The sequence below is a fragment of the Merops nubicus genome, unplaced genomic scaffold, assembly GCF_000691845.1.
Source record: "Merops nubicus isolate BGI_N331 unplaced genomic scaffold, ASM69184v1 scaffold2622, whole genome shotgun sequence".
Classification (NCBI taxonomy): Eukaryota; Metazoa; Chordata; class Aves; order Coraciiformes; family Meropidae; genus Merops; species Merops nubicus.
Genome location: NW_008591369.1, coordinates 28,589 through 47,215, shown reverse-complemented (window position 1 = coordinate 47,215; position 18,627 = coordinate 28,589).

The window sequence follows — 18,627 nt, the reverse complement described above, 5'->3', positions numbered from 1 at the left end:
AATCCTGGTTCTGAGAGCAACATAATTTGTTCTGGTTAGACACAGAGAACAGTAGCATTGTGGAAATTGCTTTTATACCTATTTTGGAAGATAAAATTTGTTTGTATGGGCTGGGTATATATAGGTAGACAGATCTGTAGGCCCACTCCTCTGTTCCAAATTACAGGAGTTTAATTATTCCATTCCATTTGTTATCTGCAGCACTGCACAGTGAGCTTATAAAAACCCAGCTGTCTCTGTGCTCCATAAATCAAAAGTAATGGCCAGAGAATCAAAATTATGTTCCAATTCTAGAACATTCATTACTGGTGGCATTGTGTAAAGCAGATATGAAAACAAGCAGAGTTTTTGTGCTGGGATGATTAGAGGGAATTACAGTAAAAACATAGAATCATTACTGGGATGTTTTGACTTGAAGTCAGTAAAGAGGAGTTTGCTCAGCAAGGTTATTTTAAGCTAAACTGAGAAATAAACAAAAAAATGAATCTTTTAGCCTGGTCTAGCCAGGAAATAATATTCAGTGCCCCATCTTTTTGGGAGCAGATTTTTCCTCGTTCGGGCAGGATGGAGGCAACCAAGGAGAATGACAACAAAAAGTAACCCTTAAAAACTCTTCATGGAATGAGAGAGGCAACTTCAAAGACTTCTCTGCTGTCGTGCCACATACCAGAAGAATTCCAAGCCATGGCTGAGTTTTTTTGATCTCATTTTTGTCTGTGTGGTAAGAATTCTCACTGACTGAATAATCTGTCTGCAGAGTGTCTGAGTCCAAGCTCTAGCTCTGAGTTAGTTGCTTTGCTGTTCCCAGTTGTTCCTTGTTGGTATGACTAATGAAATATTTGCTGAAAAAAGACTTTAAATCCTCAACTCCTGTTTGAGATGTAAAAAGCCCCAGTCCATGCTCAGGAGCAGGGAATTGTGCCCTTGGTATTTTATGTGCTGGGTGAAAGCCATTATTTTGAAAACAGCATCTTTTGAGTTTTGCCATGAAAATCTCTAGATTTTACAGGAAGGAAACATCACAAACCTGTTGCATTTATTCACAAAATAGTTTTCTGGACGTTCCCCCTGAGCCTGCAGCTCTTTGAAGGCTCCAACAGTCGTAAACTTTCCACAGGGGACAAGAACCATAAGGAAATATTCTGAGCACGATCCTTCAGGGACCAGCAGGCAATCCTCTTTGCTGAACACCACTCCAGCAGCTCCAGTTCCCAGGAAAAACTTTGTCACTTTGAAATCCAGCAGTGTCAACAGGTCTACTGGAGCAACGTGTTAGAGACTGGAGCTGAGACTGGCAGAATACCCTTCAAAAGTGGCTTCAGACACAAAGCTCCTGAACCAACAGAGATGCTCCCATTGTGGATGCCCTCAAAGCATCAGAGAAAACATCCATTCCTGCAGCTGTATATGAGAGTGCATGGCTTTAATTACCCGTAATATAAGCAGGAATGGGTTTGTTTTGGAAAACAGACATCACAATTGCAAGTTGTTACTGATTTTCAGCTGATTTCTGTTGGAAAAATGTCCTTTAATGACTTTGTCCTTGTTACATCTCACTGTATTCACTAAGGTGCTGTGTCTGCTGAACTCTGGACCACGCTGGGTCCTGAGCTGTGTGCTGCATATGTATTTATTCTAAGTCTGTTGGCCACAGAGCCTGTTTATTCACTACACCTGCACAGTGATGGTGATTTTCCAAGGGCAGGATTCATCATCAGTGTCAAAAAAAAACCCATCAGGCTTCCCTGAAGATCACCACAAAGTTGTTCTGGAATATGTTGTCCTTGTGCATCCCTCTGCATCTTATTGCAGGGGAGATTTTTTTTCTCCACCATTGAAAATCCTGGTGAGTCTTGAGTGGTATTTTTTTGGTGGATTGAATATAGCACTATGTGAGATCACACACACACAAAATGTTTGTGAATGTCCTTTTAATAATGAGTATAATGAAATTAGAGTAGAAAAGGGCAGATGAGAGTAGTACCTCATTGATAACAGTGTATAAATTTACCCATTGCACTTAAAGAGGTGTCTCAGGAGAGCATCATCTTGCTGTGAAGCTTTTTTTAATTCTAAAAACATGACAAAAGGGGTATGATTTGTGAACTAGAGACACAGAGAAGGAACAGGCCCTTATTCTGTGGTCACAAAGATTTGGGACTTTGTGACCCACCTCATTGAAAACGAGATTGCTGATGTCAACCCATCCCTGGCAGACAGAACCTTGCATTGATTTTATACATAATTCAGCACAATTGGCAGCCTTTTCAGGACAAACTGGAGACTGATATGTTATGGAGGGTAAATTCTTCTCCTTTCTGGAAAAGAGGGTCCCTTGAGGACGTGATTAATGTTTGTGTGAGAGTTGGGACAGAAGAAGTGGGACTGTGTTATGGGTGATGTGAAGATGCTCACAGTGCAATAGTGGCACAGTAAAAAACTGCCTCCACTGAAATTGTTGTCATAAGACATATAAAACCCCCTTTTTCTCTCCCTCTGTCTTGCCTCAAGTTGTTAGAAAAGAAGTTAAAGTTCCTTATCCATGTTTGGTTTTGCATCTGGACCACCCAGATGTGTTCTCTGTGCTGGCCAGCCGTGGTAAACCCAACCTTCAGGAAAGAAAAAGAGCAGAATTTTTCCTTGCCTGGACCACCCAGATGTGTTCTCTGTGCTGGCCAGCCGTGGTAAACCCAACCTTCAGGAAAGAAAACCTGCTTGGAAAAGAGCAGAATTTCCTTGCTGATGCTCTTCTGCCTTTGCCACTGGTTGTGTTGCTCAGACAAATGAGCAGCTGTGGAGTAAACCTGGGCATAAACCCAAAATGTCTCCATTCAGGGTAAGGGTAAATCCACAATCACCTCACGTGGGATCAGAACCAGAACAGAACCAACTCCTGCTCCTGAGCTGCACCTCCCCAAAATTCCCATTTTACTGGAGAGATCTGTTATTTTGAAGCACTAGCAAAAAGATCTCTGCTGTTGAGGAACAATAGTAGCTGAAACCCATTGTTCTGTCTTATTTTGGGGTATTTTTGGTGGTTGTTTATGTGAGTCAGTGATGAGCACAGCCTGTATGTTGATGGTAGGCAAAATTCAGGATGTGTAACAAACCATTCTTGCAACATAATCAGGTAATTAGATGTTTTGTCTCTAACTGTTCAGTAGGAAGTCCTTTGAATGACAACATGGCAGCTCTTCCCAGCAAACTTTACAGGCAAAGTTAACTTTAATTGGGTGTCCTGAGGTTTACTAGAAGGAAGGTGATAACTCCAGAGCAACAGCAAGAGGCTTCATCTTTTCACTGTTGTAAATAAAAGCTAATTTTCCAATGGACTCACTCTTTCTCCAGTGATCAGTTTAGCAGAAGAGTAAAACCCAATCCTGTGATTTCTGCAGGTTCTGACATGTGAATCCATCAGTGATCCAAGTGGCACTGGGTATGGATGAGTACAGGAGAGTGGGGGCTGACAAAAGAACTCTATTTTGAAATAACAACATGAATTTTATTGAAACAGCAATAAGGGTTTTTTTTTTCCCCTTGTTTAGACTTTATGATAGCAAACAGTAATTATTTGACTTTACAGTCAGACCTAGATATGAGGAGGGGGGGGAAAATTAAAACCAGCCCAAAACCTCAGTGTAATTCTGAGTTAAATGATGTTTGGATCAAACTCAATGCAATTTATTTTTATATACTGCCCTCCATACAGAGCATTACAAAGCAGTTTGCAGGGAGAGTCAATCATCAGAACCTAAAGCAAAAAAAAAGGAAGCTTTTAAAAGCAAGAATAATTTGATAGCTGGGTGGAATCATGGGTATTGTTATTGGAGCTCTGAGAGAAATTAGAAAAGTTCTAGGTAAAACATTCTTTTTCTTTCTTTTGCTACACAAAATGCTGTATTCAGTCGTGGCAGAAAATGACACTTTTTTTTTGAATGGCAACACCTCTGGATGGTTCATCTTGTCAGAGGCAGGTTGGTATTGATCTGCTCCAGCTCAGCCCTGAACAGTACCCACATGGGTGTCTTGATATACTTAGGAAATAGTCTTGCTGAGATAGAGCTTCATCTACTGCAAGCTTTTTTTTTCCCTTTTGTTTTGGTTTTCTATTAAAATAAAACCTGGTATCCTCAAAATATGACCTGCTTGGTCTTTTTTGATGTTAGTGAGTACTGTGACAGTATTCTTCTTATATTTATGTGAACACACACAGATAATACAAAGTATTACAAATAATACCATTTATATTGTATAATACAATAATATTACAAGCAATACAAAGAACACAAATACACAAGTGATATATTCTACTATTTAATATTTGGTATATTGGGGCAGATTCTCCTGTCTCTTGTTTCAGTCTTGCATAGCTACCAAAACCATTCAGACTAGGCTTAATTTACACTGAGAATTTAATTAACTTGCTTTATCTTTACAGTTATCAATCCATTTGTGGTTCTGAGTGTGTGGTTTTCCTGGTGCTGGATGTAGAAGGGTCATCCCTGCAACCAAATCCAGCCCTAGGATGATGAGTACCCATGGAGTCAACACTCTGAAGGCTGCCTGCCCCTCCAGACTCTCACCCCAACACTCAAAATGCTTCCCAGACCTTCAAAACACTCCAGGCAAAACTGAATTTCCACCTGATGGCTGAGAAAGCCCTTCCCCAAAAATGCAAAGTAATTCCTAGTCCATTGGATTATCTTCACTGAGAGGTTTTGGCACTGACAGCTCAGCCTGGAATATACCTCAAGAAATAGGAGGGAAATAGATGTGAATTTTTACATTATTATTATTATTTTAGTTTATTGTTTGGCTTACACTGGAATAGCCCAAAGCTTCCAAGCAACATATTAGTGGACCATAAAATTCCCAGCTTAAAAGCTTAACCAAACCCATCATTTGTTGCTGGGCAAATTCTTCACATTCTTCCAACAGATGTGGGTAGGAAGAATTCTGTCAAGGAATTTGATGCATGAGTGTCAGCCTGGTGGGGAGGTGGGGTCCTGCCAGAGCCTGGAGTTTGTTCAGCCTCTTCCAAGAAGGGTGAAGTCGTTGGGGTTTATTACAGCCCCTCTGGAAACAGAAAAGGAAAGGGAAGGGGTGTGGAGCTGGACACAGGGATGGGTGGACAGCAAGGCACCCTGTTGCCTCGTGGCAGTTGTTGGGAGAGTTGTTTTCTCTTTATTATGGGTAATAAGAAATGCTTTTGTCCATGGTTTCATAAATAACAACCTCTAGCCACACAGTTTTTACACAAGGGTAACTCCAGAGACCTTGATGTCCATGCTCATTGCTATGAGGCAGGAGCTGAGCCCCTGAGTGTCCATGTGAATGGTGGTGACTGAAAACTGGGATAGTGTGTGATGTTGGGTCACTGGAACATCAGCTTCTGGAGGTTCAATCTCTTCCTGCTGCAAACATTTTGTTTGCTGGTAAAGCAACACTTGCCACACCTCCAAATTGCCCTTCAGCCTGAGGGTGTTAAGCTTTTTTTTATCCCATTCACACATTTTCACTTAAAAATATGGGTGTTTATTGCAAGAGTTTGCAGGGCTTGAGAAAACAACAAGTTTGACTGGAAAAATCAAATAGCAGCATGCTTCTGATAAACTTTCTTGTTCTTCAGAAATTTATTGCTGCCTCAGAGGTGCTCTGTGAGAGAGGGGGGTGAAAAATGGGAAAGGAACCACCCTGCAGACACCAAGAGGAGAGGAAGGAAGGGGAGGAGATGCTGTAGGTGTGGAGAAGAGGTTGCTCCACAGCCACTCCTAGTTTCTCCCTATCCCACTCTACTTTTCATGGGCAATAACTCAGATTCACTTTCCCCAGGTCGAATCTGCTTTGCTGGTGACAGCAATTGGTGAGTGATCTTGTGTGTAGCTCAACCCAGGCTTATTTTCTCCCCCATCTGTTGAGGGGAGAGAGACAGAGAGCAGCTGGGTGGGCAGCTGGTGGCCAGCCAGGGTCAACCCACCACAAAAGCATCCACCCCATAATATCTGAGTGGCTGTACCACTGCATCAGTGGGGTTTCAAAGCATAAGGAGAAACACACACACACACACTCACTCCTGAGTTTTCTCAGCTCTGATTAGCATGAGGAGTGAAAGACCCCAGGAATTTTGCAACCTCAAGGATTTGATGGAGGAGAGGCAAAAAAAAAACACCCCAAAATAACAAAAAAAAAAATAAACCCAAGCCCTGAAGGGAAGCTGATGAAACAGAACAGGGGATTGAATAAGTTTAAAAACCCAGCAAGTGGTTTAGAGCTGTAATGAGGAAAACAAGCCTCTGGTTCAAAAGCAACTGCTTTCTTGTCCATTTACAGGATGATCAATATCTCCTCCCCAAACATCTGTGAGCAGATATAAAAAAGAAAGAAGGCTTTATTCTAGAAAAGATTTGCTGACCAAGCCTGAGCTCCATCAAAAATGGAAGCATAAATAACTGCAGAATATTGATAATGATTCTTAGGGGAAAAGAGCTGAATAAACAGCCTGGAATAAAATGTAAAAATTGCATTTTATCCTTCTGTTTTCTTGTAAACCTCTGTGCTCCTCGACATGAACAGTGTCTGCCTCTAGCATTTGATCAGAATTCTTCCTCAGTCAGCCTTTTTTTTTTGTTTCTCACCCTTATTTTAAGCCAAATTATCATTAAATAGGTGCATCGAAGATAACATTAGCAGAGCCCGTGTGCTGAATTACTGGGGGATTGGTGCTTTTAGGGAACAGGAACAATTTAGGACCAGAAAATGAACGTTTCATTGAACAGATTATCTTCTTCAGCTAATAATAGCTCATATCAAATACCATTTTGTCAAAGATAGAGCCCAACTTGCACACTCTCTGTAAAAAAAGAGTGGAAAATGTTCCCTACAGTACTCACATATTATGAAATCAGTTTTGCCTTGAAGGACACTTTTCAGAGGAGTTTCAGTCCTGAAGTAGGTCTGTATGTTGCCATGCTCCTTATATATATATTTATATCATGGTGAGCAGCACAAAGACCCAACAGTGCTCCCATTTCAGGCCCTGGGTAAAATCAGGCTTAAACTCCCAGTGATGATAATGGAGAGTGAATTGCTCAGATCTGGAGAATCTTTGTCTTGAAAGTTCCATTTAGACTCTACAGGACACACACTAGCTCAAGCATCTGACTTGTTGTAGGTCAAAACACACTCTCTTTGCAGCTCTGTTATAAAGAACTGAGAAATTTGCTTTTCTGCTCCACAAAGAGAAGTTCCCTGCCCACACCATCACTCCTAATATCTGCTCCTCCTCACTACCACAGATTTTCCTGAAAGCAAGCTGAGCTTTACACCTTTAGGAAGAGTTGAGCCTCTCAGGGAGTGACAACTTCCTTGCCAAAATTCAAAGATGAGCTGTCTGAACCAACACGCCTCATTCGAGGAGCTCAAATCCTGTGGGCAACCTGATGCTGGACACCACAGGGGGATGAGCAGGGTGGCAACCAGCCAGGCAGCAGCAAGCTCCACGTTTCCCGTGTCACATTCCTTCCTTCCATCTCTTCTCCTGCCAGATTGGCAGTGACAACAGATGCTCAGCCTTGCCTTCCTTAGGGGGGTTGCTTTCAGGAGCTCCTGTTGCCTGTGCAACCATGGCACTGCACGTGTCTTCCAATTATCCAGCTTCTGTGGGAACAGAAGGTCAGCAGATCGTTCTAGAGAAACATTTTTGTCACCTTGTGCTTGAGATCTAAGCTTTCCAAAGGGTAAACAGCCATGATTTCATCATCAATCTTGCAACGACAAGGTTCTCAAGTGTATGGTGTGCTGCTTCAATGAGAGGGGCAGAGGGGGAGCGTGGACCAATGGAGCAGAGGGTGAAATTTTGATTGATCATTTGCATAGGGTGAGGCCTGAGATCTTTGGCAAGCTGCACAGATGAAACGACAGACTCTGAACTCAAAAATTTCCTTTTCTGTTGCAGCTCTGGGGAGACACGTGAATGGCAAAGAGTTTTGAAGAGAACAAAGAGACCTGAAAATCTCTATGAAGGGAGTCATTCCAAATGCAATAATAAACTAAATAAGCACTGTTTGAAATACAGTGAAAGTGAAACACTGAGCACTGCCTCCCACAGGCAACCCCCTGTCTTAAATAAGCACTTGAATAATCCCCACGTGGATTTCTGTACAATTTTGTCTGACCTTTATTTAAAGACCACCAACAGGGCAATTGATTATGGTTGGTCAGCCTGTGTGAAGTGGCTCTAACCTAGAGTCAGTCCTCTTGATTTCTTTGCCTGCTTTATTCCTCCTTGTTTTTTAAATACTGTTATCCTTTTAGGAGATCTTTTTCTTCACCAAAACCTGCTTCATTTTTCTATTCTCCAGTGGCTATTGATCTCTTGTTTCTCTCTCCCCAAAGCTTCTTTTGTAGCAAGCCTCTGATATTTAGAGGCTTTTCCTTTCCATGAATCAGTTTTTAAAGCCAAAGTCTTTGCAAGCCCTCCTAAAAATCAGTCTAATACCTGTTAAGAAGACACAGGACTGGATTCACTCCCTTTATAGCCTCAGTCCCATTCGATGTACCTTGGGGGAGGAAATTTTTAACAAAATCTTGTGTCCTCCCTTAATCCTGTTGCCATATCTGGGCCAGGAGTTGAGTGTCCGTGCTGAGATCAATACTGATAAGGGATTTCACCCTTGAATGTGCAGCTCTGCCTTTTAGAGCCTGCAAGATCAAGGGCTGCCAGATCAGACGAGTCAAACTGGACACAGAGGTACAGCTGTCTATGGCCAGCATGGTCATCCTCTTCCTGGATTTCTCCTGCTTTAAAAGGGAAAAAAAAATGATGGGTCTTCCCTCTAATACTAAATATCCTTAGAAACTTAAAAAACTGCTGCTGACAACCGTAGCCACCACATACAAAAAAAAGATCTGTCAAAAGGGAAGTGGTTTTGGAGTAGTAGCTCTTCAGTTCTAATTCATACCTTTAAGGGAGAAGGATGGATACAGCTGTTTTGCTGTCAAAAGACAGGAAGATTTGGAAGGGACTCTTTTCTTCCTCCCACGTTTAGCATATGCTTTAACCATGCATCAGACTTTGCCCAGGGTGGAGGGAACAAGAGAGGAGGAGGAGGAGGGGCAGGAAAGAGGCAAAACCATCCTGCTTTCGAAGATGCAACCTGGAGGGATTCTAGAAATACTCCTGCTAGCTATACATCTTTCTGAAGCTAAGACTTGCTCCTATCAATCAGAACAGAGTGGCAGCAGCAGAGTGACTTTGTTCCAGGTAGCTCTGCTTTGCAGAATCTGGTGCAGCCCTTTGAGGGGTTTATTCAGTTGTAGAGGGGCCCTAATGTTACAGGCACAGCTGGTTTCCCACTCAGCTACCACACCCAGCATTAAAGACCACAGCTTTCCTATGGGTCCATGGCCTCTCCCATTTTACCTTTACCTTATTGAGCTGGCAAATAAACTGTTCTTAAGGTTTATTTTTTTAAAAACTTAATTACTTACTTGCAGCAAACGATGATTCCAAACAAATCCCACCTTGGGAATCAGCCCTTTTGAAGGAAGATGCTGCAAATCTGCTGATGTTAGAGGTAAGTGGATGGGGTGGTGGAACAAGGAAAGATCTGGCCAAAGAAGCTGTTGTGGTTTAACCCCAGCCATCAGCTAAGCCCCACGCAGCCACTTGCTCATTCCTCCCTCCCCAGTGGGATGAAGAGGAGAATCAGAAATAAATCAAGCAAAACTTGGGGGTTGAGGTAAGAACAATTTAACAACTAAAATAAAGATAACAAATATGATAACAACCCACTTCTTGGATTTAGCAACCCAGGCTAAATCCAAGATGCAGATGGCATAATCTTCACTAAGGCAAACAGCCAAATTCACACATAGGGTTTAAGGTAGGTCTGGCAAACTTTTCTGTGCACCCCTATCTATATGGGCATTGTTATTACAGTAACAGAAGGATCATACTATTCAGGAATAACAAAGAGGTGTATTTTAACTTAAAAACCACCTATGATCTGCAGTGATCTGCTAGTTCATCTCCTAGCTCATCCTAGGAGGTGGATGCCTGTGAAGAAGATGATTTGTTTGAAGGAGATAGCTGGAAAGGTTTGGTGGGGTGGGGGTTACTTTGCTGACTGTCCTTGCACCAGCTCACAGAGCTGATTTTATGCAGTTAAAGTCTTTGTAACAAAAATGGAGCTGGAAGGAAAGTCAGGCTTCACGTGGCTTTCTCAGCCACCTACCCAATTAAAATTGGGCTAGTTAAAAAAATCATCAGACATTCACTCTAACAGCTGTAGACACTTGGATAAAATTCAGTGTGATCCTACTGCTTTAATCATACTATTGATCTCCCTTTATCTGTGTCAGTGTTGTATTTTGGATTCACTTTTTTTCTGTGGGGAGGGGTGTTTTTTGGGGTTTTTTTTGCACAACTTGCTAATTTCTTACATTCAGCCTTTGCATGAAATACAGACCCAAATCTCTGCCCTCTTGTGTAGCTACAAAGAGCCCACGCAGGATTATAACTGCCATCATTTTGCTGGTCGTGTCATGTGTGGGTGGTAAGCTGTAGAAATATCCCTTAAAGGGACTCCCCAAGTCAACAAAAATGGACCAGGAGACCAAAATAAATAGATAAATTCTAGCTAGCATTTCTGAGGAAACAAAAAAGGATTAAAAATGACAGAAATGACATCACCAAAGTGAAGAGAGCAAGTGAATAATTGAAATAAATGGGCTTAGTGCAACTGATTTATGCTTCTAACTAAGAACTGTTTCACTATTTCACTTTTTTTTTGGCATAAAGAAGTCTTTGTTAGACATCCAGATCACCTATTTCTTCAGTTAGGATCTGACACCTAGCAGTATATATGTTGTGGCATTTTTAATAGATCCTTTAGCAGACCACAAAAGATCAAAACCAACAAATAAGGTAGTTTTACAAGTTTTACTCTGGCATTTATACATCCTGTAGAAGACATCAGAGAGCAAAGCCAATTTAAGAACAGTTCTCCTCCCCCTAATGCACCAAACAGGGCCTGAAATGATTCACTTTAAACTCAGCCAAAAAGCCCCATTACCTTTAATGAGTTACATCAAGTTCCCACTGTGGTAGTCACTAAAATGTCAATATTTACAGTTGCCACCAAGAAACATGTGGCTGTCAGAGCACTCCCCTTCTGATAGGGGCTTTGGAGAAGAGAGAAGCTGAGCTGCATCAGGCTGTTCATTTTCCATCAGTGCTTTGCCTTTGCCCAGCTATTCCTGCATCTCCATTCTCCTGGAGAATCTTCTGTTCCATTGACAATCATCTCTTGATTATTTCTGTCTTTTCAGTAGCCACTGCTTGTGAGAATTTTTCATTCTTCATCCTTATTCCTTTTTCATCACTGAAGTTCCTCTGGCTGTCACTGAGAGGAGTGCATTTTTCTGTTAACCCTTGAAAACACCCCAAAATCCCACCTAGGAGTCAACAAACTGGTGAGAGTTTGATGGCTGCAGTGGGATGATCCCTGCACAGAGCCACTGCTTGGGAACCAACTGACTTGTATTTAAGCAATCAGCAGGGACAACAGAAATCCCAGGGCTGAAGAAATGAGGAGATTTAGGTTTTTCCCACACGCTGCGTTGGCAATAATAAGAGCTTTCATTAAAAAAAGGAAAAAAAAAAAACCTTCTAGCCCTTCCAACTGCAAAAAAAATAAGTCTTGTAAATCCCATCAGTGCTGTTTTGTTGAGTCTGCAGCCAGCCAGACTGAAACAATGGCACCCAAAGAGCCCCCAACTCCCTGGTTGCATCTTAATGGGCTGTTTGTTCACTTCAAAGCTGACCATTTAAATGCTAACGTTATTAGGGGAGTAATCCAAAACATAAGCACCCAGCTTGAATCATTAGCATTTAATTACCTAACATTTTCTCTTGTTTAATCTACAGCGCTGTGCAAACTGGTCTTAATTTTTTGGTTGGTTTTTTTTTGAACAGTGGAACACTCACTTTTGTGGCTCCCTATGTGGAGAGCCAAAGTCTCGTGAGGAAGAGGAAGATATCTAAAGTTTTCTCAGAGTTTATTTGGTTTATTTAAGTTATTTCTATTGACTGGAATCCTTGTTACCTGCTCTGGATGAGGCCTGTTGTTAAGAAGTGAAGATTTAGCTGCTGGAAGAATTTAGCTGATTTAGACAGATTTAGCTGAAAGAATTCAGAGTCATTTCTCCTCTGCTTTCTTTGAGCAAACAGGGAAAGGAAAAAAAGAAGTCTTTCTATTGCTTTTTCAAGGCAGTGTAAAGGTCACTGACAATAGCTCCCCTCTAGATGCCAACGTCTGACATTTTGCCAGAATACAACAGAAACATGATAAGCTACAATAAAAAAAAATTCAAATTCCTTTCTAGATAAAGCTGTTCCTCAAACGTGCCTTAAAATAAAGTGCAGCATTGAACTCTCACCCTGTGAATCCTGCTGGAAGCTTAGAGTGTGTCTCCTGAATATAAAAGACTGCAAAAAAAGATGAAGTCACATTATTGATGCAAAATATATATCAGGAGACCTGGACAAAAACAATCTAATGTCTATAACGTGATGATTAAAGTCAACAGATGACTCAAAGTTGAGTTCCAGTCTGGAATATGAGGCTGGATATTCCAACCAAATCAACAGAAAATAGCCTGTCACTAAAGAATAACCCCCAAATTCCTTTTTTATTGCTGAGAGGCTCCTTGTTGTGCATTTTGGAGGTGGTGGTAAGCCCCCAGTGTTGCTCCAAGCTCTTCCACTAATTCCAGGCTCAGAGGAACCCACAGTCAATAGTCAGGGTTTGCCCCAAAGAATAATTCAGGTTTTCCTGGGCTCCTAAAAAAGTGTTTATGTTATTTATGTTGTTCTTATGAACACAGAAGCTGTGGCTCTTGAAGTCTTATACTTCAGAGACTATAACTTGGATAAGCATCACCAGGAACCTCAGCAATTACTAGCTTGGTAGAAAAAGTAGAAGAAGTGGTGATAGCAGATGAGGAAGATGTGAAAACCAAGCAATTGTGGTGTATTTTTGACATTTTGACCTCTGAAATTTCTGTTCTGCTCTTCATTTTGGGTTTTTTTTAGTGTTTCTCTGAGGTCTGGTCTTCACTGCTAAACAAGCAATGTTTTTTTACCTTGATCTAAGGCTATCCCAGAGGAAAAGCATAATGAAAACAAGATATCAAAGTCTCACTTCAAGGTAAAATCACCTTAGACCAGCCTTATTCCCCACCTGAAGTTAAGCTTGGAGCTGCCAGTTGTTCTTCAAGACAACCTCAAAAAAGCCAAAGAAGATCACTGTAAAGAAAAATAGGAAAAAAAAAGACTTTCTAAAGACAGTCATGGGAATTTTAGGAATCATCTTGTTGAAGTTGTAGATTAAGGTAATATTGCAACACAGAAATGGAGTGTACCAGCAGATGGTGACATATGGAAATTGCTCCAAGGATTATATGCAACAAAAGAGTCTTTAGAAGGTGCAGACACTCTACATAGTTCTGCTCCCATTTCTTGTAATGCTCAGGGAAAAAAAAAAAAGACCAAAAAAACCCCATCTTCTTTCCATTATTTCTAAGCTGGCCTGCTACAGCTGGTGGCAGCTGTTTGGGGACTCTTTTCTACCACTCAGATAATTTGGTTTGGCATTGATGCCTGAGTAGCTGCTGCAAACCATCTTGGAAACTCCTACAGAGTATGTCTCCATTATGCTTTTTTTTTTTGTAGAGTATTTATTTTTTTGTTTGGTTTGGAAAAGTTATCACCAAGTGCACCATTTATTGGTTCTTGTGGAGATCACAGGGGAAGCAGAATGCAAACTAGATGGCTGCAATAGCCACAGGGTAGCACGCTGGGGGCTAGCAGAGGAGAAATGCTAATTCCCATTGCCATTCCCTGGCCCAGATGGTCAGAACTCCAGTGCATGGTGGTTTGAAATGCTATTATGAGTCCAAGCTAATATTGATTCTACAGAGAAGAATTTGGCAAATCTATTACTAGCTCTTTTCAATTGCAGCTCACTAACAATTTAGGGTAGTCGTTCATCCAGAGAAAAGAAATACAGCTCTGGGCTTGCTGAACTCTTCTCTGGGTTGACTTTAGGAGGGAAAAAAAGCTTTGTAAAGTCACATTAGTGGTTTTTCTTGGAGAGAATGAGCTGCAGATCTATGCTGCAGGAATCATTTGCTCAGGCAGCACCCCTGTCCTTGCTCCCCATGCAGGTTTAGCTCACTCCTTCTGTGAGAAGACATCAGTGGCCACTTGAGGTGTTCCTGCCCCAGCTCTTTACTGTAGCCCATCCACTGGAAGCTTTCTCCTCAAAATAGAAAGGGCCACGTGTTGCCACTTCAAATCTCTCCATCAATCCATCCCTTCATCTCTGGAGGATCTGGATGGATCCTTCTCTGGAGGATCAGATGAATTCCTCAGGGAATGTTCTCTGAGGTCTTGGGGGTGGACAGCTGGAAGGCAAAGTGGGCAACTGGAGGCACTGGTTGCATCTCTGTGGCAAAATGGGTCCCAGCTCATCTGTTAGAGGTTTGTGAGGTTTGTGAAGCTCATGGGGTGGTTCTTTTGTGTTAGCACCAGCTGCTGTCACTCAGAAACAGAGAAGAAAATAAAGCAACTAGGTGGTGGTAGTTAGGGAACCAAGAGGTTTGCTGAACCAGAGGAAGGTTTGTATTATTACCAAGCATTATTCCACATATTGAGCCTGGGGAGAAGAAGAAATTGAGGGCAACTGGTAAATAATGGAAGCAGACTAAGGCAGTCCAAAACTCCAATGCAACCAGAGTGGAGACAACTTTATCCTCAGACGTGGTGACAGTCATTAGTGCACCCCTCATGTGATTCAGGCTGTTCTGAATTTGCTTGGCCTTAGCCAGGCCACTTTTCAGTGCCCCAAAACATGGTCCTCACCCAATGCCAAGCTCTACTGGCCCCACAGCTGCCAGATGTAAGCAAGAGACATTCACAAATCTCCTCTTCTTTCTCCTTAAGGCTCCTAAATCATGCAGTCTCCTTCAGGCTGCACTTTATTTGGTCAGGCTGTGTGAACAGCAGGGCTCCTCCATTTCCAGGTAGCCCCAGAAGCTGCAGGTTTCTCTAGTCAAGAGCTGGGATGAGCCAAGCACTGCTCCCACTCCAGCACAGTGTTAACTGCAACCCCTTTGTTGTAGAGAAGATGCACTTTAAAAACATGGTCTTCAATGCTTGGGAGCTGAGAGTGTGTGCTTGTAAAACTTTAGAAGCAAATATAGTGATCTAAAGCCATCCCTTTTATTTTGGAATGAATAATTTTCAGTTCTCTGGGATTAAATTATCCTGAATGATACAAAATGTGTACTTACAGCTCTGTGATTGTTCTGTCTGGGGTGATGTTTTCTTGCAATACAGCCACTTCTGATGGCTTACAATCTTTGTATCTCTAGTTGGACTGTCCCTAAATGCCACTGACTCAGAAGGCCATTGCTGTATGACATTTGTTCTCCTGCCTAGCCAGCTCTGTGTCCATCACCACTTGTGTATATATATATTTGTACCACTCCTCATGATTTCAGCAGCTCTAGCTTGCCCTGAGCTTTTGCCCCAGGGTCTAATTTTCCTGCATCAGAGGCTCGTTGTTGTGCATTTATGACCATTATAGTGCATTTTGGGGTCGTTTTGGGGGTATTTTTTGGAACAAAACCATACACTGAGTTGTTTGCCTGCAACAGGGAGGTCATTGAAGAGAGACATACCCTGTTATGAGGTTATGGAGAGTTGCACTGTGGTCATCATGTTGTCCTATTCAGCATAAATCAGAGGCAAGTGTATGGTGAGGAGCCCTGTGTGTATTCAGATGCCTGGGTGTAGATATTGATGCTGCAAAGGCTTGCAGACTTTGTAGTGTGAGTAGCAACACACTCTCCTTTTCAGATTTACTCTTCTTATGTGGTAGGAATTGATTTGATAGCAGGGCTGGCTTCAGGCCAAAATAAAGCAGGAAACTGCCTTTATTTGTTATAAAGGATCAAGCCCCTCAGACCATGTTTTCTCTGCTTTTCTCATTTTTCCAGCCTCTCCTTCACCAGGTTACAGTGCCATCAAGACAGCAGGCAGTGTACAAGAGCAGCAGCTTTTGCTAGGCTGTGTCAGGCTTTGTCACTACTAAATTCCTGCATTCAGAGTTCTGCTGAGCTCCAAAAGCCTCTGCTTGCTGTGCTCATACATCACACAATGGCTTGATAAGGTATGGGCAGAGTGGGCTACTTCTGAGCTCCACTGCAGATCTAAATTAACCCTGCTTTTGGGATCTGTTTTCACAATATGGTCAAGCTGAGGTACACGTTCACCCCTGATGAAAGGGGGGAGGTGTAGTAATCTTTCTTCTGACTCCTCCTGTCTCCATCCTTTCTCCCCTTTCCATACCCCATCTCTGTCCCTAGCCACCAGCTTTTAATTCTGATTTCTTTCCAGTGGTCTCCAATGAACCTTGGACATCTGATTTTGCTGGTGGGACTTGCTCTGTAACCTACCAAGCATCAGAGTCAGCTCAGAGTCAGCAGTCAGAGAGTGTGGCTAGGAGCAGGAGTGATGGAGATATTTGGGAGTGGAGCTGGACCTTCTCTTTCAGCATAGCTCAAGCCATGTCCCATGAAGGTTGTCCTCTGTGTAAGTGGCATTGGTGGCCTTGTGTTCTTCTGAACCTGCAGCTTTTCAGAACAGCCCTTTTGGTCCAGGTTCTTCTGCAACGTGTCCCTGGGATGCTGTTTTCCACACTAACTCCTGGTGGGTTCAGCTGAGAGTAAACGCAAAGATGTTCTTGCCTCACAAATAGATAAGGCAAATGATGTCTGGGATGGGAAATATGACCTCCATTTCATAAAGGAAATCTTTGCTGAGTGTTTTTCCCACTCCAGAGTCAAAAAGATCCTGTGCAGCAGCATAGCACTGGGGACACCAACCTCCTGGGGCTCAGCCCAGTGCCTTTCCTGGAAAACTATTTTTCTTCAAAGCTGTCATCTAGGAGGATTTTGTTAGCTGCTCACACCTCTGAGATTTGTTGGGGACTTTTGCCTAAACTCATTCTCTTTCTTGAATACAAGAGTGCATTTTTTTCCTCCTCAATCTGCTATCACACAATTTCTTTTTGAACAGAGCTTACTGTGGAATTTTATGTCAGCCTTTGCATTTGTTCTTGGGCCATGCACAGGTTTTCCTTTCCTGGTGTGCCTCCGTGCACCTCACAGAGATTATAGCTGCTCTAGTTTGTGTTATCACTGCCTTACCCACCTCATTTTTTAGAACCATCTGTAATTCCATTAGAAATTTCAAATATCAATATGAAAACTATTTGAAAGGCTTTGATCAGCTGCTTTGCCTTCCTCTGCCAGCTGCTGGGAACACATGGAGACCAAACACAGAGTTCATAGGGGTGCAATAATCTTCTAATATTTTGATTGGAACATTCATTTTGTTCACTCTATGCAAGTTGGAAGGTGAATGAATTCTGTTAATCCCATTTTCCTGCACACTTTGAGTTTAGCTTCTCAGCTTTTCTCCATTGGAGTCTTTTTTGTATCTTATGTTGATTTGAACTGAAATATTCTGCCTTGTATTTCCCTAGATGTCCTTCTAGCCTGAGCTGCTTGGGTGGATAATCTCACCCAGTCACTGTTCCTACTTTCTCCATTTGAAATCTGACATTCTTTGCCCATCTTTATTTACATTCCCTTTGCAACAGGTGTATGAAGAGATCCTTTTGACCTCTGTTGTTTGCCCAAGTTCATGAGCCTCAGAGCTCTGTGGAGTAGAAATGGATGGTAGAGCTGGGTATCTTTGAGGTATTCCCTTTCTATTCATATAGCTCTTAATGTGGAAAGAATTAAACACTGGGAGGCAATGTATTTCCTCACAGCTCAAAGTGGATTTCAGTCAACATTCATCTTCAAACTCCTGGTTTTGCTCAGGGCAGAGTTTCTCTTGAAACTAGAAGTGATGTGTGTTTCTCCTTGAGATTTTTCCACAGATATCTCTACTCAAAACCAACCATGCTCACCCATGTAAAATTTCTGAGTGGCCTCATCTTCCAATTTCTGTGGGCTTGCAGAGAGATCTAGGTTTTGGCTGGAAAGCAGGATGTGTTTTATCTTAAAGCTATATGATTCCATTACCTGAAGTGAAGAACAGCAGCAGAATTCATCAGTGTCCATGATATTTTCCCACCCTGTGCCTATACTCTTGGTTCACCCAGAGTGCCCTTACTGGAAATCATCTACAGTGCCAACTCTAAACCACTAAATTGCTGATTATCCTCCAGTAACTTGTCTAAAAAGACAGAAAAGTTCTCCAGTACTTCATGGAGAAGCAATCAGCTGGATCAGTTCCACTTTCTGTAGCCTTAAGGAGTGGGGATATATGATCCAGAAGCAATAATACAGGTGCATCACCAGCAGAGAGAGCAACATAATCTGGCTTTTCAACCTGGCTGCTTTTTCTGCTCATCTTTCCCAGTGCTAATTCTCCAAATTAACTTTGCAGTGAATGTATTACCACTCTTGGTAATATGGCTGCATCATCTGCACTTCTAATTATCAAGAGGTGTGGCCCAAACCTTTCCTGTATCATTGACTAGTGGC